Below are 27,784 nucleotides of genomic sequence, written 5' to 3'. Positions count from 1 at the left end.
GCACCCTTTCCTTACTATGCTTTCACTTTAATAACATTTAAAAGAAAGACTTTCATTGGATGCATGCACTATAGTCTCATATGTCCGAAGAGTTTTCTTCATATCCTTTAGTTGGAAGGGGAGTTAGTTAGCGCCCCATCTGCCAGGGAATATGCATGTCTGATGCATGCATGACCAGAAGAAATATCGTTCTAAGGAAGATGGGGGATAGAATAAGCAAATATTTAACACTGACTTCATTGGAAGTCAGCTGGTTCCCACTACAAAACTTGCACTGTGGAGAGAGACTTTTTTCTAAGCAGGAAAGAGAGAGGACTTCAGAGACCTGGGTTATTCCTCTGGGTTCTGTCAGAATCTTTCAGCAATTTGCCTCTTGAAGTCTCTCAGTCATGATGCTAAGGAGGCTACCCTTCTTGAAACAATGTAACACTATAAAGATGAATACATTCCTGTTTATGAGGCATTCCAAGTTTCAGTGGTTATGTCTAGAGATGAAGACTCTGCAGTTTATTAGTGATGCCATAAAGGGAGATCTGGATATACCAGACTATGTACTAGGCTATTGTACTAGCATTTATCATGCTAATTAAACTTGAGGGGAACAGAAGTTCAGCCTTTATCCTTGGAGTTCTGCTGCTTTAGTATTTGAGATGGGCTGTCCATGTCTGTTAGCCCTAATATTTTCCAGATGCCTTTTACTCAGCAAAGATTTCATGTTTCTTATCCTTACATCTGGCACGTCGTTCCCAGATTAAAGCACGTGTACATCACTTTTTCCAGGACAAGGGGCCAATGTAATTCAGTTCTGTGGGTGTTTGCACAGAGGAGTTTCATCTGCCTTGTACAGCTAGACAATTCAGTCTGGAAGGTGACCATGTGGACAGTATCACAGGCACTGCAGTGAGGCACACTGACATGAAGCTGGCACCACATCACCCTTGTATAGGGTTACTAAGCAGCATTACATTAGTCAGAATTAATGACTTGATTTATTTAGAAAGAAAACCCTTCTCTCAGGTTTCTCCCATGCCCTTTCTGAAATGGCTTTTAGCAGCTGGCATTCTGCATCTGTGGGAGGAAAGGATGAGAAGAATTGTAGTGACTTTAGTAGGATTTATTCTGTGGCTTGCCAACTGGGCTCAGTGACCCACAGCAAAACAGCCCTGAATTTCAAAGGAGTGAGTCTCTCCTTGAACCGCTCCCTAAGACAGTGAAAGCCTTGGAGCTGGAGTTGTGATCTCCAGGAAACTTTACCACTGGTCTCATGCCCTGCAGGAGATCCTTTCACTTACATGCAGACATATTAACAAGCAGCAATGCCTCTTGCAATGACCCCAGTGGTGGGAATCAGTCCCCCTCTGATTAAGGAGACAGGTGGCTTTATCATGCACCCTCACACAGATGTACACATTGCAGAAATGCCTCGCCAGAGCGTACCTGAGGGAAACACCTACTGGGGCTGCCATGTCTGGAGGAAAGAATAGACACAGACTTTCAGTCAATTTCTGTACTAGGAGATTGCACCATTGCTACTAAAATGGATTGGATCTTCTGTTCTTTATGCCAAGTACATAATTTAGTTAATGGTTGTGATAGTCTAATCTAAATGGGGGGCAGGCACAAGATCTGGAGATCTGAGCACTCTTGCATATTGACAGAAAGAGCACAAAAAGCATGTTCTTGGATCACAACACAGGAGACACAGGAAAATAGGTTAGTATGCCCAAAATTTACAAAAGAAGAAATGGAGGGGAGAAGATAAGGAAAGAGATGGAAAAAAAAGGGGGAAAAAATGAGCAGTTTCAACTTTATAGGATGGTACAGTCACTTTCTATTTCTTACTTCTATTCACTCTTCACTATACTATTCGTTTGTATTTATTTGCTTTTTATATTTACAGATGGCCTGCAGTGGTCCTTTCTGACCTTTAACCATTCTGTGGTTTCATAGGACACTTCAGGCTCTCAGGAACCTCAGAACGTGTCTAGTTTAGTCTCCTGTTCAAACCAAAGCCAGGTAAGCAATCAAACTAAGTTGATGGAGGCTTTAGGGCTCTTTTGTCCCTCTAAAGCAGTTTCTTGGTCAATCAAGTGTATTCCATGAATTGAAACTACTGTTATAACTATCAGTGTAACCAGTCTATCATCTAGGCTAGTTGTAAACGTTCCTCAGAATGGTACTCATACCTCTTCCTTTACAGACTCTTCAGAGATTTATCACATTCTGGCCAGAAGTTTATCTGGCTCAGTTTTGCCCCAGTCATGTTGAAAAACATACTTCAGTTATAATCCACTGTCGTTGTCCTCTCACCATGTCACTTCATCTTCTAAACTGTACCTCATATCTCTTTTCACATCTGCAATAATACTGTAGGTAGAGGCACCAAGGCACCATAAAATCCATTGTCCATAAAGAAACGAGTTGAAAGAAAGCAGCCACCTGTTCGTGTGCAATTGTGTGCAGTAAAAAAACAACAGAAGCAAATTCCCCTGAAAATAATAGTTAATTATATGTAAGTCTACCCATTGTTAAATATTACCTTCAGCATTTTTCTCCACTTAGCATAGTGCATAAAACAGATTCCATTCCCAGCACCAGATCTCATCCCTGGAAAATCAATGGCAGTGGAGACAGGTAAACCATAATGTGTTCATGCATGGATTAACTGAAAGATACAACAAAAAAGAAATTATACTAGAACTCGAAGGCATATCAGCCATCTTACTATTCCAAACATTCATCATATAAATACTGTAACATATGAATTTGATGTATCTAATGATGTAATTCTTCATGGAATGTGATTTGTTTATAATAATAAGAGCTACAGGATGTGTCATAGAATCCTGGTGTAAAATAATTTGGTATGCAACTTCTAAGGCAGAAACATAATGTTCCTTTGTGCTGTCACTGAACTGTTATTATTAAAATAATGAAAAAGATGGGGGAAGAAGGGGAGAGAGACTGGCAACGATCAATGAAGCACCATTTGGTAATTATTACTATTCTTTGAGATGCAAGTTGAAAACCACAATCTGTGTATAAAATGAAGGCCACATTTTAGAATCACCATCAAGATCAGATTTCAATAATTTGAAATTCAGAGTGAATTTCTATTCTATAAATTGCATATTCTATATATATATATACATATATAGTTTTGACTAAAATTTATCTGAATGGAAGTGACCATGAAGTATTTGAAAGTGAACAAAAGCTTTAAACTATACAATGTACTATTCACTTCTGACAGAGTATGCTGTTACTAGCCAGGATAGCAGATTCAAATATTCACCTTCACTGGATTTTTTAAATGCCCTGTCAACATGGACTCTCATTCCCAGTCATGGGTTTCACAACCGGGTTGCCTGGGAGCAGAGGAAGGAGCCCAAAAAGTGCAGCAATGCTCTGATGATACTCAGTTCAGCCCTGGGGCTGGCTCAGCTCTTGGGTGCTGCATTTGCCTACTTAAAATCAACTCCTCTTTACTAACACCCAGTGGTGTCACTGCAAATAGCTACATCACCTGGCATTTTTCAAATTGTTTCAGCTGCAAATTTTATAGACAGATGAGTCCCTTGGACATAGGTATGAAAATAACAAATCTCCTATACGAAAGAACAATAAATCATGACTCAGGTGACTCACTCCCTGCATAGAGGATGGAAAATGAAAGAGTAAGCCTTTGAATAAGAACTGACTGAGACCTGAGTGAGACCAGTTACTGAGATAATTAGCTAAGGTCTTTTCATTTATACATTAATGAACCAGAAGATCAAAGACTTTGGCTAGGCCTGTAACCACGACTGCAACATTGTCTTGCTATGCAATAATGAACTCATTATTAGCTGCTTTCATAAATTACATGTGGTAGACTATTTTATTTTTAATACTGTGTATAAAGCACAAAAACAACTACAATGTTGTTTCAGAAAATTTTAATTGCTAAGCATGCACTTTCATGTAATAAGCACATTCTTGCTTTCAGCTGATTGCTGCTACCAATTTTGTCCTTTCACTGGAAATTTCCTGACAGATGGCAAACCTTCTCTTATTTTGTGGAAGAAAGGGGAAATAAGTGACTGAATGACCAAAGTGAACTCAAAGTATGTTGCATCACTGGAGAAAAATCTATAAAATCTACCTCAGAGGTAGGAAAAACAGATTAACATGCTAAGATTATGTAAGATAGAGAAAAGTAAATATTCTAACAATCAACTTCACCCCATTGTTTTGTGCCATCATGTTTCTGCCATTTAACATATTAGGGACAGATATGTCTGGACCCATGACCTCAGAGTTGATGTTTAGCTTGGGAAATTATGTATGTAAGGCTCTGGAGTTGATCTTAGGAAATCTGGAATGTTTTTCTCTTTCTACTGTAGACTTTCTGCAACATTGGAGGCAGATTATATGATATTTATCTTTCAGGTCCAGAGCTGTAAAGCACTGTATCATTTTACACAGCTGCTGGGAGAATAAATGTATAAATGTTCACAATCTGTAGTTGAGAAAAGTTTACAAGCACGCATCTGATTGAAGCTTCCAGATAAAATCACAGTTCATGAAGGAAGTTGTTGACTGTTGCTGTTGGCAGTAAGATGTGATATGGAGAAAAACTTTGTCACAAATGGACAAGTTATTATTATGTGGGCATGTTAGTATATGCTCTCTTTTAAAATGGCTTAAGAAAGAAAGGTATTTTATCTGTTGGCAAAGTTTCTGATGCAAAAAATGATATATATACTCACATTTATTTATGACCCTTTCAGAAGATCTGACACTGCTGGGGAGAAGTTTAAGCTTAGGCATTAAGCCATCAGTTGCTACAGTAACAGCAATTATTCACTGCTCTGGGACATAGGGTAAACCTGGCACGTTGATTGCCACCCCCTCCTCACCCCCCTAAATTTTTTTACTTAATGATTTACCTTCAAGCCGACGATCGGATGATTCACAACTCAGATGGTAATAAGAGCGAGTGAAATCCCAACATTGAACAGTTTTCAAAAACTCTTTTAGCCTGGAAATATCCACAAGGTAACATTTTTCCATGTGCTTCATTAATTTGAATTGCTCTGCAAACTTTTGTCAACCCCCACAGTTCTCACCAAGAATTCACCAAAGCTTTTGTTTCCAGCGTGACTATTCATAATGTCTTATTCATCTGTGACCTCAGTAACATGTTATGGTTGTTTTTCTCCCTAACTGGATGACTTGAAAACCCACAAAGAAGGCTGCAGGAACACTTCCACCTAAAATACTCATGCAAGTCAGAGCATGTCATTGCAGAAGTGCAGCTAGGTGGATGTTTATGGCCTGTCCCTATTTCACAAACACTATAGTAAACAAAACGGCAAAGCCAAATGCAAAGCCCAGCAAGTACGGTCCTGGGTTGTTATTAAAATATACATTCCCAAAGCTCTTTGAATGACTTCAAAGTTCCCTTGAGAAAGACATGGAGAAACTCATCATTGCTTCACTAATGTGCAGGACCTGTACAGTACAGTTTTGGTGTGCTCTTCTTATGTCCTCGAGAGAAAAAAGGATGTGGTTGAGAGACCTTCAACTAGATGTAGTTCCCCAGGAAATGCTCACAGCTTGTAAAAGATGCGTCAGCCATAGGAACTTTAATGTCCCAGTAGGTGCCAAGGGGCACTGTCAATGCCCGTTCTGCAGAGTGCCTTCCACACTGCCTTTGGAAGTCTTCTGTGAGGATTTTAGTGATGAATAAGAACTTGGTCTAGAACTGAGCTCTGTTTGCTAAATAAACAGAATGCTTTTCATTCTGCTACTACAGTGTAGTTTGTATGAAAAAGAAAATGAAGGAAAAAAAAAAAAAGAAAAGAGCCTCCTAACACCTAATACCCAAACCTAAATGCAGGGGGCAAAGTCAGAAGATGTGTGCCATCAGCCTCAAGGACACCAGCAATCAATACCATGGCTCCATGCCAGGAGCACTGCCCATCTGAGCTGTGTGGCTGGAGGCTTTCTGGAAAACACATTCTTCTTTAGTCACTTCAGCTCTGAATCACAGCTGTTCCTTGGTAACCTTTTGAAGGCAGAATCCTCTTCTTCCTCAGAGGGCCCTGCTTCACCCTACTCCAGCACTAGCTTCTGTAGCCTGCTAATTTTAGTGCTGAGATAGAACTAAGATGTTAGGTTAACTAACTGCCGCTCTCTTTGTGCAAGACTATCTTCATTATATTATGTGAGCCTATGAAACATCAAAAACTGCTTCCCTCTGTAACTTTTAGCCCATTAATAATCACTAAGCATCAAGAATCCAAATTGCTACAGCCCAGCAATGGAGTTATGCTTCCACTGTCCCCATTTGGCTGGTGCAGGGAGGAAGCAGGATCTCTAGACCTGTTCCAGATCTTAACATTGCCTTTTCTTCTGCCTGCCCATGCCTGAAATTGGTAATGAGAAGGCTATTCATTCCTTTGCTCTCAATACAAAGCATTGTATTAGCTTGCTGTCACTTTGAGTGCTAGCTTATCTCTCTCCACCTGCAATTAAAGTGTCTAAGGAAGGGCAGCACAGTCTTAAACTGCGTCTTGAGATAAAACCACTTTTTGTTGGATTAACTCTTCTACACACACACTGCACAATTTGCATTCTTGCATCACAAACGAGTATTTCCTGCAGTCCTATTGTTCCATCCTCATCAGAATTGTGACTGTTTCTAAATCAGTTTTCACACCAACCACTCAATACTCAATTTGTCCTCTGACAAAAATCATTCCGAGACATGTGATTCAAGTCATTCTGAGTGGGAAAGAAGGAATACCTTTAGCCACAAATACTCTAAAGGGTTTTTGGGTTTTTTTCCTCTAGGGTAGTGAATCAGATGAGAGCATAAATTCTTCTAATAATTTTTCTTCTCCTATAAATGCATCATACTATTAATGCAGCTGGAGACTAAAGATGAAAACACTCCTATGAATTTTTCTGAAATGAAGCAAACTTCCGGGTAGAAAAAGACCAAAGTGAAATAGGCTTTCCAATCCATACTAACACACTGATCTTGAGCCATAACATTTACTGTCATTAATCCTGGAAATATTTGGCACAAGGACATGCAAGGGCTGTATCGCTAATCGTAACTGTGGGAGTATATCTTTGCTCCTTTTAGCTTAAAAGTGGATCTGACCATGAATGTTAGAGCATCTAGGCATTTGAAAATGTGGGACATACAAACCTCAAAACAGATGACATGATCTGATGCATCACCAGGACATCAAGGAAAATTAAGCTTAGGATGAGTCTCAAGGTCTGTGCAATCAGTCACCATTCCTGCACACTGGCAGACTGGGCAGAGTGTGAAGAAGCTGTTTCTAGGATGCTGCTGCTTGACAGTGAGTAAAGTATAATGTTTTTTGCTAATTAAAATTAAATATCTACAATTGCAAGAGATTGTAAGGCAAACAGGTAATGAAAAAATGTGTCATTAAAAAAAAAAAAAAGGAAAGCAAAATTTTCACAGTTGAAATCTTTTTTCCCATAAACAGAGGGGTAAAAAAGGAAAGAAGTAGATGGAATTTTAGTTCAGCTTTTAGCAGAAGTCCTAACTGTTTTTAAGTTGGCTTTTGATCTATGGATGTAAGGACTTAGGTGAATTAGCAACAACCAGTAGGAGAGAATAGGATGCAACAGTTAAAATGCTTAGGTTTGTTATAGTCATTTGTTTTCAGTGAGGTTTTCTTTACTCATTTTAATTCTCTTTTAAATCATCTGTTGTTACAGAGTCCCTAAAATGCATTATGGAATTGCAAGCTAAAGCCAAGGCATACCCATTCAACAGTGACTCACTGTGCAGCCTGGGCTGTCTCAGTTCAGGAAGAGGTGAATGGGGCAGTGATAGTTCTCAGTCTCATAAAACACTTCAAGAACTTCCTGTGAAAAGGAGTAGCCCTGTTACTACAATCTCTTACCCGCCTCCTTTCTAGCCCAGTAACATAGAGCAAAGAACAAAATCCCTGCAGAAAACATAGTCTTCCTGCTCGGCATCTATTTCTATCAGAATTTGGAACCCCCATCCATCCCTTCCTGACACATCTGGTAAGTGTATCTCCTCCACAAGACCAATAATGCACCATCATGGGAGAGTGGGAGGAAGGGTGGGGACAGACAGTAGGATAAATATACTGAGAGGGTGAAAGAAATTAAGGGAAAACCTTACAGCAAAGTATATGTTCAGTTATTTCAGGAGTTTTCTTAATAACAGGTCCATGGAAAAGGGCAAAGGGAAAGGCTATGGAGGACTGTGAGCAGCTTGAGAATACCAACAGCTGAAGGATAGGGCTGCAGCTGGCTCTGCTGTGTCCACTAAGCATCCAGTGGCTGGAGGCTTGTCAGGTCCCAGGGGCATTACTTGTGTGTCAGTGCCTTTACTGTTCTGTGCAGTGTCACTCCATACGTCTAAAATGGCAGAGAAAAAGTAATGGGACATTGTCTAAACTTTTTATACATTTAGTAGAGATAAAGAAACTTTTAACATCCTTTTCTGGCTGGTCCTAGATAAAACTGGAAGTTACAAGAATACTTTGGTGATCTGCTCTGGGTGAGCCGAAGTGCCTTGGCTCTGGCTGGTGCAAGATCAAACCCTCCGCAGGAAGCAGTATCAAGGTAAGAGCAGCAAGAGCACTGGAAAACACAGGATGCAGACACTGTAGAATCAGTGCTGTTTCCTGCTTGACTCAGCAGGAGTTATTTGTTTTTAATTTGGTATTGTCATCCACTTGTTTACACTGATACAGACCTAGTCTGGAGAAACCAATCCATGATTTCCAAACAGCTAACACATTCCATCACAGGTCATAATCCCACGCTTGATTGATACATCATGGCCTATAACAGTCATGCCAGTGTGTGGAATTGCACCCATTTCTTGGTTTGCTTGTCTCAGACGGTGCACAAAGGTGAATGTGAATGGTGGTAACAAAGCATTGGGCTGCACTGACGCAATGTGATTGGACTCAGCTGCAATATCACAGTTTCATAATGGAGAAGGCTTTGAAGAGCCAAACAGACCCCAAACATCCTGTGAAGCACAGCTGCAGGTCAGAGCTGGGAAAGCAGTGTTGGCTAGAGGGAGGCACCCAGAGCAATGCATCTAGGTATACAGGGTGGGTAGAAATGGATGCAGAGGGTCTGATATGGACAAGTATTTCTTGATAGAAAGAACAACCTCAGGACAAGGGAAGGAGCACCATCTGGTGGAAAACAGGTCAAAATTAAAAGCAGTGATTTTCCCGATCTTTTCTTTATCATCACCTGACAAAGAACAAAGGAACTACTATCACCTCTAACATATTTTGTACAGCTCTGGGAACTCCTGATTTACTTTTCACAGAATATCAGAACTGTCTCAATGTATGTAATCTGTGCAGCTCATCACATGAGATGAGTCTGTGAGTCTGGGGAAGCTTAAAGTTTTAGAGTGGTTTTGGTCTGAATTCTTAAGTAGAAGTAGAACCAGGTATGACATATTTTGTTGGGTTTTTTTAAAAGTCTCCTCTTTTCTCACTTGACCATTTCCATTGAACCTGTGGTGTCCTTGGGGCTCCTACTCATGCGTCAAATAAAGTTAAAACTGGTCAATAGCTAAAAAAGGTCCAAGGAGACAGACAGAAAAGATGCACGTGAACTTAGACACACACAGCCTTTCTTAGGAAACAAGAGTGCAAAGAGATGCCAAATGTGAGCCATTAGGTCATCTGCTTATTTTGCAATGAATAGGATCTCAGTCTCGTGATTGCACAGTATTACTGCAAGAGTATTCAACATAGCAGCAAAAGGATATCAAGCAGCTATTTGGTATACAATTCAAAACAACTAAGTGCAACATTCATTAGAATTAAGGGAATAAGCTAGAAGTCAGGTCAATTCCACTGATTCTGTAATTAGGAAAAGAGGAAACATCTAGCAGTAGTTTCAGAGTTTAATATTGGGCAAACACCATTGAAAGTTTCTACAATAGCGAAGATCCAAGGGTCACCTGAAAAGAAACTTCAGAATCAGCAGCTTTGCAAATTACATTAGAAGCAGGCTGTACCAAGTTTCTTAAATTGTTTCCTCAGTTGGGGTCAGTTTCTTTTCCTCACTTTGATTTTAATGGCATTTAGATGTCTTGTACTCTGTCCAGCCACTTGCTTACTCCCCCTTGCTGGGAAAAGTGAGAACTCATCGACTGCAATAAACACAGTTTAATAGGTAAAGCAAAAGTTGCACATGCAAGCAAAATAAAATAAGGAATTAATTCACCACTTCCCGTCTGCAGGCAGGTGCTTGGCCATTCCCAAGAAACCAGGGCTGTGTAACAGCTACTTGGAAAGACAAACAACATAACTCTGAACCTGCCTCCTTCCTCTTTTTGTAGATTCATGTGTGAGTATGATGTGATTTATATGGAACCTGACCAAAGTGGGGTCAGCTGTCCTGGCTGCATTCTCTCACAGCTCCTTGTGCACCCCCAGACCACTCACGTGTGGGGTGGAGTGGGGTAAGGAGCAGAAAAGCCCCTGGCCCTGTGTAAGCACTGCTCAGCAGTAAGGAAAACATCCCTGTGTTGTCACAACTGTTTCCAGCACAGATCCAAACTTAGTCCCGTGCCAGCTACTATGAAGAAAATTAACTCTATTCCAGCCAAAACCAGCACAATGCTCTTTCATGTAGAAGAGAATATTACACAGATGATATTTAGTGAAATACAGAGTTATGAAGGTTGCCCATGATAAAAGGACTAATAGTGATACGCACTCCTGGATTTGCTCATAAATACTAATGATGTCCAACACTGCACATACTGTATCAAATCTGTTTGTAGTTGTACTCACCAAAATGGTATTGACAAATAAATACATGTTTCTCCAATCTATCTGTATTTCACCATCTTACCTTTGCTGTTTACCATGCTGGGAACCACTTACACAGTAGTAACAATTGCACAAGGAAACAAGCACTTCTGTGTTTTCACGGTTCTAACAACAGACATATGCAGTCCTTTAAAATCCACCCTCTAATTTGGTTTAGGGATGTTTCTTTTGCACTTGCGTATTCCTTCACTAAAAAAACAAGATCTCCTTTTTGGTTGTTTTTTGGTTGTTTTTTAACTGCCAAATCACAGTCTAATGGACGAAGTATTCTCTTACCTGGATTATAATCTTGGACATCTGCTCTAAGAAGCTGTTTGCCCATTCTGCTGCTACCACTTAGCTTCACATATTTGAACAAATAGAATTTGTGACTGCCTGTTTTGACTAAGAATGTAATTTCACGTAATATTGTTTTGAAAAATATTACAAATTTAGACAAAAGGGAATTTTCTGGTAGAAAAAGTGCTGCCCTGGCAGATTCCTCAGCAGAAAAGCATTCAAGTACTTACAAAAAAATGCAATGAGTATCTGAAAAAAAATTCCTGACTCTTCCTAGGAACTTGGATTCTCTATCTCAACAAGGAGTCATAAAGAGGGTGGTTAACCCATGAGTTACATTCCTTACTGACAACGCTGACCTGCTTGGGAAGGCAGAGAACAGGGTCCCTGCATTTGCCCATGTAGCTCACACTACATCTGCCAAGCAGCAACTCCATATTCCAAGGAGACATTTCCAGAGGCAACAGTGAACTCAGACCTGGAGCCAGTGCTAAGAGACAAAAGAATTTGACTCATTTGCTGAAAGTATTTGAACAGTCCAGCATGCTCCCTGTTTCAGCCTGAGACCCATGCCTGCCTGGTACACTTAGTCATCTTGTTTTTTTGCAGGTAACTGTAGGTTCAAGACATGTATATGTCCTCCCAGAGACATTCTCTTATCTTATAATTTTGATTTTTAAACAGAAATAGAATTTAAAAAAGGAGCTACCTTTTCCCACTCTGCAGTTAAACACGAAGGCTTCATAACGTTAAGATAAGTACATTTTGGTTTAACACTTCAGGGTTCAAGATTTGTATGTAATTATATTATGATCTCAGTGAACACAGACTGCTTGCTTATTGTGTTCTTTGTTGAAAATTCTCTATCCAAATTGAGTTTGAGGTTTCTCATTGCCACAAGACATATAATTCTTTCTTGACCACACTCTTATTCTTCTGTTTGTTGTTTGGGACTTTTTTTTTTTTTTCCATAATGAGCTAATAAAAGGGATGGTTGCAAAATAAGTCTACAGTTTTCATGTAAAGCTACCACAGACAGTCAGTTGAAGGCATTTGTAGCTAATTGATTAAGATGCATGACAAGCTTCAGATCAGAGTTCCATTTTGGGAAGTAGTTACATGCATTGGCAGATAGATAGATAGATAGATAGATAGATAGATAGATAGATAGATAGATAGACAGATGACAGAGTTTTAATGGAAGGGTATTCAAACCCTTGGAGCTCTAGAACACTTAACATCCTGAATCAGTAGATAGGAGCCTTTGCCATTGATAATTTGTATTTTATCCTTGTTCTATAGTCAATTATAAACAGGACTTTTAAGGTCTTTGAAAATTTAAGTATCCAAACCTGCTTTCTGTTGAGGTTTACAAACGTATTCTCCCCTGGAAATTATAGGTCATGGATGGTTACTGTATTTATTTCAAGAAAAATACTGAAATGACAGATGAACCACTTAGATGATACCAGCCTTTCTATGCTTAATTGTGCATGTGTCTTAAAGGAGTTGATTTATCTTAATGGCAATGTCACTCTAAAATGTATCTCATCATGTGTATAAATGAAGGACTTCAGCCACACTAAGTACTAGTTTTCTAGGCACAACTAACAAATAAAGGGATTGTTCTTATTTGAAAACTGAAATGTCCATTAAAAGTCCATTAAATGCTAGAGATTCCTTCCAAAAGGTAGTGTTCACAGTTTTACAGGAAAAAAATCCATAAATAATATTAACTGGAGGCTAAAAACTGAAGCAAGGACGAGTGGTCCTTGTGTCTGTAAAGCTTACACTGTTGAACATTGCAGAAGCACTATCTGATAACAACTGTATCCCACTCATGCTGTCTAATCTATGCAACAGCTGACACTGCTGTAATGCAGACTCTTGGTTATCCTTATGGGGAGACTGAAGGTTTGAAAACACCATTGCAGACCCCAACAGTAAAAATGTATCAACACACTTTCCTCATTTTCTCGGGGTTTGGCACACACACAGGATGGCAGCTCCCCATTGCTCCCTGCCTCTGCCCTCCCAGGGCACCTCCCTGGCAGCTCTTCCCTTACAGAAATGTACAGACACATATTAAAGCAAATGCTCTCCAAGCATGACAACTGATTACTATCTGACTTGGCCTTGGTACAGCCTGAGCGTGTTAAGACCTGACAGTATTTCGATGTTGTAAGAAGAATTCAATGTGCAGTGAGGACATGCCTCCTAAACTTCACTAAGAGCTGATTTGGGACAGATCTGAAAGCCAGCATAACAGAAAACTAATGCATGGTAAGAAGAGGAGTATAGCATGTGTAATCCTAGCTGAGTTCATAGAAAAAGAAAAACATAGCAATTATTGCAAAAACTAACATTGTACTTGCTAGCTCCCAGTTCCACTCCCTGGCTTTCTGGCTTACCTTTGACTGCCATCTGTCTATTCAGGAAAGTGGGCATGAATTAGCTAAGTGTGTGAAGTGTGTTATATCCTAAAAGAAGGTAAACCTCCCAATTCAGTGCTCTCACATAGCCTTAAATCACTATAGCCCAATCCTCAAGAGTAAAATGATTATATTTAGCTTCCTTTTAACAAGCATAATTTATCATACCCTAGCTGTCATTCTATCTTCTGTCAAATTTTTGCAGAAGCAAATATATTCTTGCATTCTGATCCTCTCAGAATGTGAGGCAAATGAGGAACTTCAGATTGAATCCTTAGTGAACGCAAAAGGAAAGCCAAATGCCCAGTCCCCAGTGCCTCTTGCCTGCCCACCCAACACATGCAAATGTTCTCTTGGGATGTGGGAAGGGTTAAGAACTGTTCTTCATGCATAACAATGTGCATTTATCTGTTAACCCTTCATGCTCTATTGAAATGTCAAAAGTATTGTTTGAGCCCACAACATCTGCAGCATTAAGATTTCTGTACTGCCCAACATTCCTGAGGAACAGCAAACACAGAAATGTTCATTTCTTTCTGGAAGCTGTCTAGTTAAGGGTTAGTTTCAGCTGACTGATGCACCAGTACCTTTCAAGACCATTTCATGGAGAAATTCAAATAAATTAAACAGAAAACAGCCTTAAGTGACCTTTCCAAATTGTCGTGGTCTCTTACTATGCTTCTTTACAAAACAAATTCCTGCTACCCCAATTTTCAGGATTAAACCAAAGCGAGAGGTCAAACATATGCATTTCTACAAAGAAATTAATGCCAAGACAAGAAGTCAGGCATTGATGTGCACTGGTGTCCTGGTTGCTGGCTGCTCTCACTGGTCTCCAGGCTGTCCTTCGAGCTGCCCTTCTCTGTGTCCCAAATGAAACATGCATCCCTCTGAGCTTCCTGAACATAGTTTGAAAGGGCTTTTGAAGCAACACTTTCCTCCAAGGAATTAATGTGCAGTGTTAATGGTGTACTGCTTTAGGAAGAAGAAAATCTTCCAATGAAAAGTCCTACTTATGTGACCCACCATCTAGACAGCCTAATTCGGGCAGAACCATTGCTCTTTTCCTGTTGTGTCCTCCAGCTGAATTTCAGACAGGATCAGTGAACATTTTGCCCTTCTGTCTTGTACCAAGGAAGGTGACAAAAAACTTGCAGCAATGCGACTGGTTACGTGGTTAGTTCCATTCATTTGCAAGTCCCTTGGTGATCACAGAATCTTGCAGGATTTAGTAAATCTCATAACTGAATTTTCCAACTAAGGCTGTCATGAGTATTTTCACTGTTTCTTGTGCCTCAAGTTGTGAACATTTCATGAGGCTAGATTAGTTTCAAGAGAAAAGCCTAAGAAAGATTTTGTGCTTGTAAGAGAGACCTTGTGTTTCTCATCCATGGACAGAGAGGGAAGAGTTTATTTAACTGGAACAGTTCACAGGTCTGTGGTTGAGATATATTTGGTCTTCTGGTCACTAAAACATATAAGCTGCCTTTGCAGGCAGTGGCAAAGGCATACAGAGGTTTATGTAGCAACTAAGAGGTTACCTTTCTGTGCCTTTGAGTTTCAAGGATTTTGAAACAGGTTCAAACACTTTCTGAAGTTTCATCTTTCGTTGACTCCCTTAATCCCCCCAAGCTTGGCACCATTTCTCACTCATGTTTATATTTCAATCTCAAGTTTCTTGCTTGAGAGCTATATTGTTTAAACCTGAGGCTGTCAGTGATGGTGCATCTGGGAGATTTGTTACAGATTTTCCAGCAGCTTCTCACGATTTGGAGTGTGTGGGTGTGTGTGAGGGGGGTGCATGTTCAGGGAAGATGTACATGAACTCTGCATGAGGCTGATCACATTCATGGTAGCTCATTTTAGCTTTGCATGTTTTGTCACGGGGCCTGAATGCCCATGAACTAACATACCAAGTAGTACCAAGAAACTCTCCAGCCTGTTACAGCCCTCTGGATATTATCCACTGCTGTCTTTTCCAGTGGCCAGTGATGAAATCCCAACAAAAAGTCTAAGGTCAATCAAGAGAGACCTCATGGCCTGGTTGAAGGATCTGGAGTGCAAAGGGTGTTCTCCTCTATCCTGCCAGTTGCAGGAAATAATGGGGGTAGAAGCAGGAAAATCACACAGATGCCTGCAGCCTCACCTGGCTCTGAGCCTGCTGTTACCAGCAGAATTTTTGATCATAGGTCAGTTTACATGGCACTGAGCTTTCTGGCAACAGATGGGAAAAAAGGATCTTTGCTCAAGAGTTAGCAGGTAACCCAGATTTGAAGAGAGGAGGGGATAAAACTGGGATAAGCACCACAATTTCTGCTGGTTTTATTTTCCAGCCACCAAAATATTTCCAAGCATTCTGCCTATCTTTATTAGGACCCAGAGTCATCCTTTCTCATGGACAATACTGGAGGAAAACCCAACGATGTCTGCAAAACTTGCCTAGCACAGAGGACTTCAGCCAAACCTGTCACAGGGCAAATTGCTCCCCAGACCAGGTTGCTCAGGCCCCCATCCAACATAGCCTTGAACACTTCCAAGAATAGGAGCAAGGACCTTACAAGGGGGACTCAGGTTTACAAAGCTACAGAATCTGCAAGGTGTAAAGGAAGGTATAGCTTTGTTCAGACTTACCTAAAGACACAGGTTTTTATGCATTATGCCCTTATAGGCTCTGGTGAGTAGGAACAAAAAATTTGGCCTCAATTTAAGAATGATTAAATGTATTTTTCTAAGACAAAGACAAATTTGTTAAACCAAGAAAGAAACCTATTGTGTGTACAAATCTCTAAATCAGCCTTTCATATTGTCCCACACATTTTAAACAGAAAAATGAAAACATTTTCGGGGAGCATCAGATGCTGAGTATCACCAAATGCATACAGATGATGGTCCTCAGGTCAGAAAAAATATGAGATTCTTTAACTTTGTATCCTTTCTTTACTTGCTTTTACCCAAGATCCTTACTTCCATGTAGAGGTTGTAATGAGGTGGATGTCAGTCTCTTCTCCCGAGAAACAAGTGACAGGGTGAGAGGAAACTACCTGAAGTTGCACCAAGGGAAGCTCAGATTTTATATTAGGAAAAATTTCTTCACCGAGATTTTCTTCACTGGCTGTCAAGTATTGGAAAAAGCTGTCCAGGTATGTGATTGTATCACTATCCCTCGAGGTATTAATAAGAGCAGTAGATGTGGTGTTTAGGGACATGGTTTAATCAGCATTAAACATGGCAGTTTTAATCAGCAGGGACATGGCAGTGCTGGGTTAACAGTTGGACTTGATGATCTCAGAGGTCTTTTCCGGCCCAAATAATTCTATGATCTCCTGTGTAGATAGACACCTTGAATATTGGCCATATAGACTTATGAGAGAAATAGGCACTTTCATTTTGCCTTTTTTATGGGCCTTATAAATTACAAGATTAAAGGTATTTTTAAATGGTGATAATTTTTACGGCACTAAGTTGATCTCTCCTACTGTTTTCTAACCCTTGAGCTGTCTCAGATTGATCAACCTTATTGTTTCCTAACTCCTCTGACCTTAGTCTGTAGGGAAATTCCCATCATATTTCAAAGGTCAAAGACACACCCTCGATTTTTCTTCCCCTTTAAAAAATAACAGAAGGTTGTGCAAAGCTTTTTGACCCTCATTTCTAGTGACATGAGAAAAATGGCTGTCACTCCACCTGATACTCTTTAGCAGGGATATATCTGCATACTTCTGTTTGTTGGAGTAGCTGCCCACTCACAGCATCTAAAACTGGGAGGTGGATAAGGTAGTTAGAGGAAGAGTGGAATGTAAAAGTAGAAGATCTAAAAGTAGAACCATTTCACATCCCAGCAAACTGGATTTTGGGTTAAGAGACCAGTGCCTGTGGGAAGTCTATGGCCCTGCTTCCTTTCTGCCAAGTAGAAGGCAAGAGAGAAAACAAGTTCTCCCATAACGTAGTAAATCCAATTTCTTGAGTTAAAAAGTGTACAAAGTCTTTTTGGCATCAAAGTGAATCCAGCAAAGCATCCTTTTCTGTAGAAAAATCAAAACCATGCTGTTGAGCTGGCTGGAAAACCATTTGTCTTTCCGATCTGTCTCCAGCTACAAATGTAAGCAACTGTTACCAGACAAACTCAAGAAGCTGAAGTGCTGCCTATTCTTCACCACCAAGGCTCTAGTCAGGCTTTGTTTTTTCTCAGTGTTTTTTTCTGTCACCAGTTTTAATTTTAATACTAAAAACATTCAACACTGTCTTCTCACAATAATTTCTGTGAGCAGAAAATGTGCAGCATGTGAATCATTAACATACAGTGATCATTCCACATAAAACCATCATTCTCCAGCCTCACTCTGTCTGGTGTAGACAATCTTTAGAATGCAAGGGAATGGTATCTCAGAGGAAACCTGGGAATTTGTTCTATGATGCAGCCTTGCTTATACATGCTCCTGGTTTCTTCTCACTTATGGACTCTCCTGTCTCTAGTCAGTAGCACTGTTTCTGTGTGGGATTACACCAAAAACCCAAACAAACAAAAAATAAACAAAACAAAAAACAAAGAAAAAAAAAGGTGGAAAATCTCTACCTTTTCAGAGGACAGAAAACCTGTGCGAGTAGCTGCTACAAAAGTCAGCAAAAGCCTGGATAATGCTGAGTATGGCATGATTCTTATTTAGAGGATTGGCATGTGTAGGAGTGAACATGTGATGCAGTGTGTTCATGACATCCTCTGCTATGATTGACCTCAAACTGTTTGGTGTTGGTGAGTTCTGGATGGAGGCAACAGGGTTAATCAGGTTTCTCTGCTTCTGTAGCTGAAAGAAAGGAAACTAGATTAGTATTTATTGTATTATCATCCCCACACTTTCTACATCATGTAAGTCAAAGTCTCAGGTCACTCTTATGATGGTGAGTGATAAATAATAATAGGTTGCAAACTAGGAAACATCAGATGAAGGCACTTTAATAGACTGTGAACAAAGTCCACTTTTGCAAATCAAAATCAGAGATGTATCTGAATCAGAGACATCTCACTGTGGAATTCTTCAGCATCCATTTGTATGCTGCAATACTTCTCCAAGCGGTGTGAGAAGCTCTGTGATTGACAATTTTATTAAAAACTGTGAAAGATTGTGTCATGGACTAATCCAATGATAACTTCTTCCTACTAATCTCAAGAGTTTAGTCAAATTTATTTAAACCTGCTGGCCTTTGTTCATAAGCTGAACACCAAGGCTCAGGTATTTCTGTGCAAAGCCAAGTACACAGCATGTACTGGGGCTGACTTGAGAATTCACAAGTGCAGAACCACATCTAAAAGACTGTATCAAAAGAGAAGTCTTTTCCCACATCCTTAAGAAATGAGAATTTTTCTTAAATATCTGCAATGTGTAGCAGAGAAAGGAGAGGCAATCTCTTTTTTATGGCTCATTTCTTAGGGTTATACCTATACCTATACATTTTGTTCATACAGCCTTTGAGATCCCTTCTGTACTGTGCAGAAACTCCTTATTTATACAGTTATTGATGTTTATAAGGTTATGAACAATTTCCTGTCTGGATTATTCTACAGTTTATATGATGCTTTATCAAAGCAAAAGCCACATTCCAAGAAATCAGACGGTTGCTTTGCACAAGGTGATAAGCTGTTGCACAACCTTACATGTTTGGTCTCACAGACTGCAAACTGAGTTTCTGGAAAGATCTTTCTGAAATGGAACTGCTACAGTATATGGGCATTTTCCCAACTGGTAGAAGCAAATCCCATCATTTTACCATTTCAAAAGAAATATGAAGGGAGAAAGACAGGAGAAAGGTAAGCAGAGAAGGGAATTTAAAAAGAAGCACAGAGTGGAGAGATTAATCAGTTGAAGGGGAGCAAGGAGAGTGCAGTGAGAGAAGGAAGGAGGGTCCTCGAGGCCTATAACTTTGCCAAAAGGGAGCCTGTAGGCTTCAGTCACATTTGTCAGCTATCATCTTGTGTAACAAGAGGTAATTCTCTTGGGACAATGTGCTGTCCTGAAATGGCTGGCTGGGACACTGCACCCGGGTGGCCCTTGACCAGCTCCATTAGCCGTGTTTCTTGGCATGGCACCTGTTATGCTGGGGAGGTAAAATGTGGCACTCCCTCTGAGTCACCTCTCCTTGTATTCACACCATGCAACAGCACCTTGCATCAGAGCTGCTTCTCCCTACAGCCATGTCACATCACTGGTGCGAGATGCATGTGACAATAGCATGGGGAAGCTCACAAGGCACCCCATCAGCTCATAATGGAGCAAAGAAATGCCTCCTCTTGTAGTGGTACGTGCCTAAATTTTTTGCTCCTGCTGTTTATGCCAGGATTCTCAAGAGACTGCTAACTAAGATACAGCTCTGGGGCACAAAAATCAAAACTATTCCTATTTTATATTTTTTTGAAAGTATCGTATTACGTTAGATGTATGGTTTTCATTCATTAATTCATTCTCACTACCTCTAGTGTGTCTGATCTGTTGCTTCTACTCATGCCAAGCATTCTATCCATGAATCCCATTCAAATCTCTTAATGATCATTTCAGACCTAAAAGCAGCTGCATCTGGGCTAGAACCCAGCAGGCTTTTGTGGATCTAAGAGGTATGGTGTTCAGGCAGAGATAGCACCTGATCTCAGGTTCTCTGTTCATTTTCTAACACCCACAGTGGTTCGCTGTGTGACTTTAACCCAGTTACTTTTCTGCATCCTGGTCTTTGCCAGATGCAAACAGTGAGAACACCACTTCCTGGGCTTTGAGAGCTCTGAACAAAATTTGATAGCCCTTCTTACATGCTAAGGTAACAAAAGGAGTGAGACTCTCCTTAGTTAAGTGCTTAAACAGCAGGTTTGCTTAGGTGGTACATAAGCCACGCTTGCATAAATCAACAAAGAGAATTTAAACAAAGAGGGGAAAAAACAATACAGGATAAAGGTAAACTTTCTGTACCTGAGAATGTTTCTCCACCTGTCTCTGGGCCATGCTGTGCTATATATTATCACTGTCATCTAAAGGGGTGTGTATAAGAACTTGAAAAACCAAACCAGCCTGTCTCTAAGGTGTTCCATATATCACAGTCCTGCAGGTGGCTTTATTCCTAAAGTGCTGGGCTGTGCTTCTGTTGAAGCCTCCAACTCCCCTTTGCTCCCAACACCTACTTCTGGACTTAAGGAGTAATCACCTATCTAAAAGTAAGCTCCATTTTTTTACAGAAGTCATTGTTTAGGAAAGAGCTGTAGGCTGCCAAAATGGTTTTGCAGCGATGATTTTATCAGGCACTGAACTGATGTACTCATTGCCATTTTCATTTCTGCATCACCAGTTTTCTCAGTGATAAACAACTGACTTTGCTTCAATGAATTAATTGAGACAAACATGAGCCTCAACACCTTTTAGTAAATTAATAATCTCAGCCTGTATCACTAAATCAGAAGAGATTGTAATGTGAAAACTAATTTATAGATTTTGTGAACACAGCACCAGATGGAGTAAAACTGAGAGCTGTAACGCTTTCCTGCTGTTTGAAAAAAAAGTGCCTGACTCTTCCACTTTGTCTCCTAAGTGTATTTAAGGAGATATGTGCATACAAAAACAGCACCTGTTAATGAGGAGATACTACTCCATGTGACCCAAACCAATATCCTGTTATCATAAAATGCACAAAAATATCTTCTCTAATAATATTAATAACTACTATTAATTTCTGGAACATCTAGAGCTCTATATGGGATGTTCCAGAAATTAATGGTAATTAATAATATCTTTGTATATGGGTAAAACAGGATTTTTCCTTCCCAGATAGCTTTTGCTGCTTGTAAGGCATGTGGTCAAACCTGCTGATAAGATTTGAAGCTGACAGCTTTACCCCACACCTGTGAGCTCAAATCTAGTCCTCAGCAAGGACTGAGGTTGCCATTCCACTTCACAGTTTCACAGCTTAGAGAAATAAGTTGTCCTCACAATAACTAGAAAATAAAGCACATGCCTAGTTCTAAGTTTGTTGTTTTTTTTTAAATCCAGTGGCTTTGGAATTTTTTTCACACTCTTGGCTTGTAACAGTTCATCCATCTTCCCAGATATTATTTAAGCTTGAGGATATCTACTTTCCATGGTTCACAGATTCTGGATTTCATTCCAGACTGTCCTGGGGTGACTTTATGATACTGGTATCCCCAATCGTCTGGTTTATGTTATATATTAAGTTCTGCACCTTTAAGACTGGCTTTGAGAGCAAGAGAGGGAGAAGAAGAAGTGCGCAGTTTGTGTTAAGGAAAAACATCACTCCCACACATCCCGCTCCTGGACTGTGGTGTCTGCAGCACGGACAGACAGCGGGACAGAGCTTCTCTCTGGCTTTTAGTTAGTTTTAGCTAGCTGAGGCAGAGGAGTTCCCTGGACCTTTGTTTGTTTTTTTCCCAATTTTCTTAGATCTGTGCAAGCCTGCTCTGGACTGAACACCCAGCCAAACCCCGGGAGCTCACGCCTGTGGCCCACCAGGGCCTGGGCCTCGGCACTTTCCAGCGCCGGAGGGACTGATAAGAACCTGAGCGAGCCGAGCTACACCACATGAAAAGGACTTTTCTTCCTAGACTTGCCATCCCATCGAACAGCAAGAAGTTTTATTATTTAATATTACTCAATTTCTGTTAAATAAACAGCTTTTTCCACTTCTCTCTAAGGAATTCTTTCTTTTCCCGGACCAGTTAGTGGGGAGGGGCATTTCCCTGAGGAAATCCCCATTTGGAGTTTTCCTTCCTAATTTGCCCTAAACTAAGACAAATACAGTTTTTTTTGGCGCCCAACGTGGGGCAAGAGAAAGTGGAAAAACCTGTACTGAGTGTTGGTTGTATTTATTCTGTATTGAGATAAAGCAGTCAGTAGCCATGTTGTTTGGATACATAATGTCTCTTGGGGTGGAGGCCTTCATGTGGACCTGGTCCCTAAAAGTTTTTGAGGTTTTAATACCTGTCTTTGCCCTCTTTCACAGTAGAGGGGCACGGATTAAAATAGTTATTGTTCTGGGCTCGGTGATAATGATTTATAGGAAGTTTATAGAACTACTGAAGTTTCTGTCAGGTATGTTTGGTTTATGGTTTCTTCGCCCGACCCTGCCTCCCAGTCCCAGTAGCACATTTTAGGAGTTTATTGGTAATTGCACACAGTTTGTTAGAGGAAGACCAGGAGATGAGGCTTTTCAGCCTTTTCTTTCCTTCTTCTCCTTTGAATCTGTTATGTCCCTCTTTGAGAATATCCAGTTTCCCCTGAGTGTTAAGGATACCACATTCCTGGTCACTTTCCTGGTAGTTCAGCTGTTGAGCTTCCTCTATATGGTCTGCAACTTCTCTAGAGTGAGGGCTGAGATATCCAGAGGAGCCAACGAGACCCCTGCCCCAGAAGTAGACTCAGGTGTGAGAAATCCTGATTAGTGTAGAGAATGGGAGAGAATTAGCCAAACTCTGAAGGAATTTTCTAATCCCCCAGCCTGGGAATTTTCACGTGAACAAATTCAGAACCCAGATGAAGTAGGGAAATATCTGGAAGAAAATTGCTGTGATGATTCTAAGAAGAAAAATATCATTGCAATAAGCTGGGCCCTAGCGTATGCTTATCGCACGCTGCTAGATACTGTAGGGCAGGCAGATAAATCAGCAGCTACCCCAGTCACTCAGGCTGCAGCCAAGCCAGCAGCCAAACCAGACAGTGAGCCCAAGCCAGCAGCCAAACCAGACAGTGAACCTAAGCCAGTGTCTGTTGCTCCTGCCACGAGAGGCATGAAATTCAAAACCAAAACCGATCGGCCAGTAGATGATGATAATGGTGATGCGGGGGAAAGACCCTCAAGACCAGCAACTGATCAAAAATCAGAAGGCACTGGTGAACCTTTCTCCCTGAAGGACCTTCGTGGCCTGAGAAAAGATTACACTCGACGAGCTGATGAATCTATAATTAGTTGGTTAGTCCGTCTGTGGGATGCTGCAAGTGAGGCTACAGTTCTGGATGGCACTGAAGCGAGGCATCTGGGGTCCCTGTCACACGATCCGGTTATTGACCAGGAGATGATGAGGGGGGCTGACCCTTATAGTCTCTGGGAATGGGTCCTAAGAAGCGTAGCACAAAGATATCTGTGTGCAGATGATCTCTATATACAGCAAACTCGTTAGAAAACCATAGAACAAGGCATTCAGCGTTTGAGAGAAATGGCAATAGTAGAGATTGTCTTTGTGGGTAACTTAGGTACTAGAAATCCAGACTTGGTGCCATGTACATCTGTGATGTAGCGAAAACTTGTTCGACTTGGGCCACAAGAATACGCTTCTGCTTTAGCAACAATGAAGCGGGATGACCGGGAGGAGACTGTGCTAGATATGGCAAAAAAGCTTTGAGCATATGCAGATACCGTACATGGCCCCATGCAGGCAACAATTGCAACTGTGAGAACAGATATGCAAAACTTCCAAAACAAAATAGAGGAGAATCTCAAGAAACTCAGGGAGGACCTTCTTCCAGTCTCGGCAGTACAGACCAAGAGCAGAAGTTCCCCAGATAAAGAGAAAAAGCTACGAGCTGAGCTGTGGTTTTTCCTACGTGACTGTGGAGAAAACATGAAAAGATGAGATGGAAAATCTACTGCTGCTCTGACAAAACGGATGCTTGAATTAGAAGACAGCAAGACTCAGGGGGGATACTCTACCAAAAAGAAAGCCGTTCCAGTAGCCTGTAGTCAAACTGACAAGTATGATGATGACATGTCTGACTCCCTTGAAAGAACCTCCAAGACATATACCCAAGAAAAGAAGGATAACCAGGCTTAGAGGGGCCCTGCCTCTAGCCAGGTAGAGGCTAGGGAAAACCGTGTCTTTTGGACTGTGTGGATTCGTTGGCCTGGCACATCAGAACCACGAAAATATGAAGCCTTGGTTGACACTGGTGCACAGTGCACCCTAATCCCGTCAAGACATGTAGGGGCAGAATCTGTTTCTATTGCTGGTGTGACAGGAAGATCACAAGACTTTACTTTAGTGGAAGCTGATGTGAGCCTGACTGGGAATGAGTAGAAGAAACACCCCATTGTGACTGGCCCAGAGGCCCCATGCATTTTGGGCATAGACTACCTCCGAAGTGAGTATTTTAAGGACCCAAAGGGGCTTAGGTGGGCATTTGAGATAGCAGCTGTAGAGACAGAGGGTGTCCAGCAACTGAACACTTTGCCTGGACTGTCAAAAAACCCATCTGCAGTAAGACTCCTAAAAGTGGAAGAACAGCGAGTACCAATTGCCACCTCAACGGTGCACCGCCGACAATATAGAACAACTCGAGATGCTGTGATTCCCATCCACAAAATGATCCGAGAGCTGGAGAGCCAAGAGGTAGTCAGCAAAACCCACTCACCCTTCAACAGCCCCATCTGGCCTGTGCGTAAATCTGAAGAAGAATGGAGATTGACTGTGGACTATCGTGCATTGAATGAAGTGACTCCACCTCTGAGCGCTGCCGTGCCGGACATGCTGGAGCTCCAGTACGAGCTGGAGTCCAAGGCAGCGAAGTGGTACGCCACTACTGACATTGCCAATGCATTTTTCTCCATTCCTCTGGCAGCAGAATGCAGGCCTCAGTTTGCCTTCACGTGGAGGGGAGTGCAGTACACCTAGAACCGACTGCCCCAGGGGTGGAAGCACAGCCCCACCATCTTCCATGGACTGATCCAGGCTGCCCTGGAAAAGAGTGAGGCTCCAGAACATCTGCAGTACATTGATGACATCATTGTTTGGAGAAAGACGGCTGAAGAGGTCTTTGAGAAAAGAGAAAAAATCATCCAAGTTCTCCTGAAAGCCAGTTTTGCCATCAAGAAAAGCAAAGTTAAGGGACCAGCTCGTAAAATTCAGTTCCTGGGGGTAAAGTGGCAAGATAGACGGCGTCAGATTCCTACTGATGTCATCAACAAGATCACAGCAATGTCTCCACCAGCCAACAAGAAGGAAACGCAAGCTTTCCTAAGTGCCATAAGTTTTTAGAAGATGCACATTCCTGAGTACAGCCAGATTGTGAGCCCTCTTTACCTGGTCACCTGCAAAAAGAACACTTTCCAGTGGGGCCCTGAACAACAACAAGCCTTTGCTCAGATCAAACAAGAGATCGCCCATGCAGTAGCCCTTAGCCCAGTCAGAACAGGACCAGACGTGAAAAACGTGCTCTACTCTGCAGCCGAGAGCCACGGTCTGTCCTGGAGCCTTTGGCAGAAAGTGCCTGGGGAGACTCAAGACCAACCACTGGGATTCTGGAGCCGAAGCTACAGAGGGTCCGAAGCCAACTACACTCCCACAGAGAAAGAAATCTTAGCTGCCTATGAAGGAGTTCAAGCCGCCTCAGAAGTGATTGGCACAGAAGCACAACTCCTCCTGGCACCCCGACTGCCAGTGCTGAGGTGGATGTTCAAAGCAAAGGTTCCCTCTACCCACCACGCCACCAATGCTACATAGAGCAAGTAGATCGCCCTCATCACGCAGCACGCCCGTATAAGAAACCCAAATCGCCCTGGGATTTTGGAGATAATTACAAACTGGCCAAAAAATGAAAACTTTGGTCTCATTGATGAAGAAGAGCAAGAACAAGTGACACGAGCTGAAGAAGCTCCACCGTACAACCAACTGCCAGCAGAAGAAACACGCTATGCTCTGTTCACTGATGGTTCCTGTCATGTCGTAAGGATGAACCAGAAGTGGAAAGCAGCCGTATGGAGCCCCACACAACAAGTCGCAGAGGCCACTGAAAAAGAAAGTGAATCAAGCCAACTTGCTGAACTCAAAGCTGTTCAACTGGCCCTGGACATTGCTGAAAGAGAGAAGTGGCCAAAACTCTACCTCTACACTGATTCATGGATGGTAGCCAATGCTCTGTGGAGATGGCTAGAAAAGTGGAAAAGGGCCAACTGGCAACGCAGAAGAAAGCCAATCTAGGCTGCTGATGAGTAGAAAGACATCGCCACCAGGGTAGAGAAACTGTCTGTGAAGGTCCGTCATGTAGATGCCCATGTCCCCAAGAGTAAGGCTAATGAAGAGCACCGAAACAATGAGCAAGTAGATGAGGCTGCAAAAATAAAAATGTCAAAGATAGACTTAGATTAGCAACACAAAGAAGAGTTGTTCCTAGCTCGATGGGCCCATAATGCCTCAAGCCATCAAGTAGAGATGCCACCTATAAGTGGGCACGAGACCGAGGAGTAGATCTAACCATGGACAGTATTTCCCAGGTTATCCATGACTGTGAGACGTGTGCCACGATCAAGCAGGCCAAGCAGTTGAAGCCGCTATAGTACAGTGAGCGGTAGTCCAAATATAAATATGGGGAAGCCTGGCAGATTGACTACATCACACTGCCCCAAACCCGCCAAGGCAAGCACTACGTGCTCACAATGGTAGAAACCACCACTGGATGGTTAGAAACCTACCCTGTGCCTCATGCCACTGCCCGAAACACCATCCTGAGACTTGAAAAGCAGGTCCTTTGGAGGCATGGCACCCCTGAGAAGATTGAGTCAGACAATGAGACTCATTTCAAGAATAACCTTATAAACAGCTGGGCTAGGGAACATGGCATTGAGTGGGTGTACCATATCCCCTACCATGCACCTGCTGCGGGAAAAGTAGAGAAGTACAATAGACTGTTAAAGACTACCTTGAAAGCGTTGGGTGAAGGATCTTTCAAAAATTGAGAGCAGCATCTAGCAAAAGCCACCTGGATAGTTAATACCCGAGGTTCCACCAATCGAACAAGCCCAGCCCAATCCGAGCCCCTGCATAAAGTAGACGGAGACAAAGTCCCAGCAGTACATCTCAGAGGTTTATTAAGAAAGACAGTTTAGATCAATTCTACTTCAAGTACAGACAAACCCATTCGTGGAGTTGTTTTTGCTCAAAGACCGAGTTGCACATGGTAGATAATGCGAAAAGATGAAACAACACAATGTGTACCTCAAAGAGATCTGATAGTTAAGTGAAAATCATGAATAAATACCCTTGTCTGTATATAATGTATGTGTTGTAAAGTTAAAATATATATATATTAATTTTAATAATAAGTTGACGATATAGAGATAAAGGGTAAAATGTCCTGGGGTGACTTTATGATACTGGTATCCCCAATCGTCTAGTTTATGTTATATATTAAGTTCTGCACCTTTAAGACTGGCTTTAAG

General features: G+C 41.5%; 1 long non-coding RNA gene across 1 annotated transcript; it reads left to right on the top strand.

Annotated features, from left to right (window-relative positions):
* The first annotated feature begins 7,915 nt into the window (after positions 1 to 7,915).
* Positions 7,916 to 22,187, top strand: LOC148183989 (uncharacterized). The gene is made up of 3 exons (XR_015772874.1): positions 7,916 to 8,064; positions 8,524 to 8,631; positions 22,021 to 22,187. It is a non-coding gene; the product is annotated as an uncharacterized LOC148183989 (long non-coding RNA).
* The last annotated feature ends 5,597 nt before the right edge of the window (positions 22,188 to 27,784 follow it).

The sequence above is a fragment of the Pseudopodoces humilis genome, chromosome 7 (genome assembly GCF_049639895.1).
Source record: "Pseudopodoces humilis isolate 2021_Gansu_Grassland_sample_001 chromosome 7, ASM4963989v1, whole genome shotgun sequence".
Classification (NCBI taxonomy): domain Eukaryota; kingdom Metazoa; phylum Chordata; class Aves; order Passeriformes; family Paridae; genus Pseudopodoces; species Pseudopodoces humilis.
This window is presented reverse-complemented; position numbering and strand designations above follow the sequence as displayed.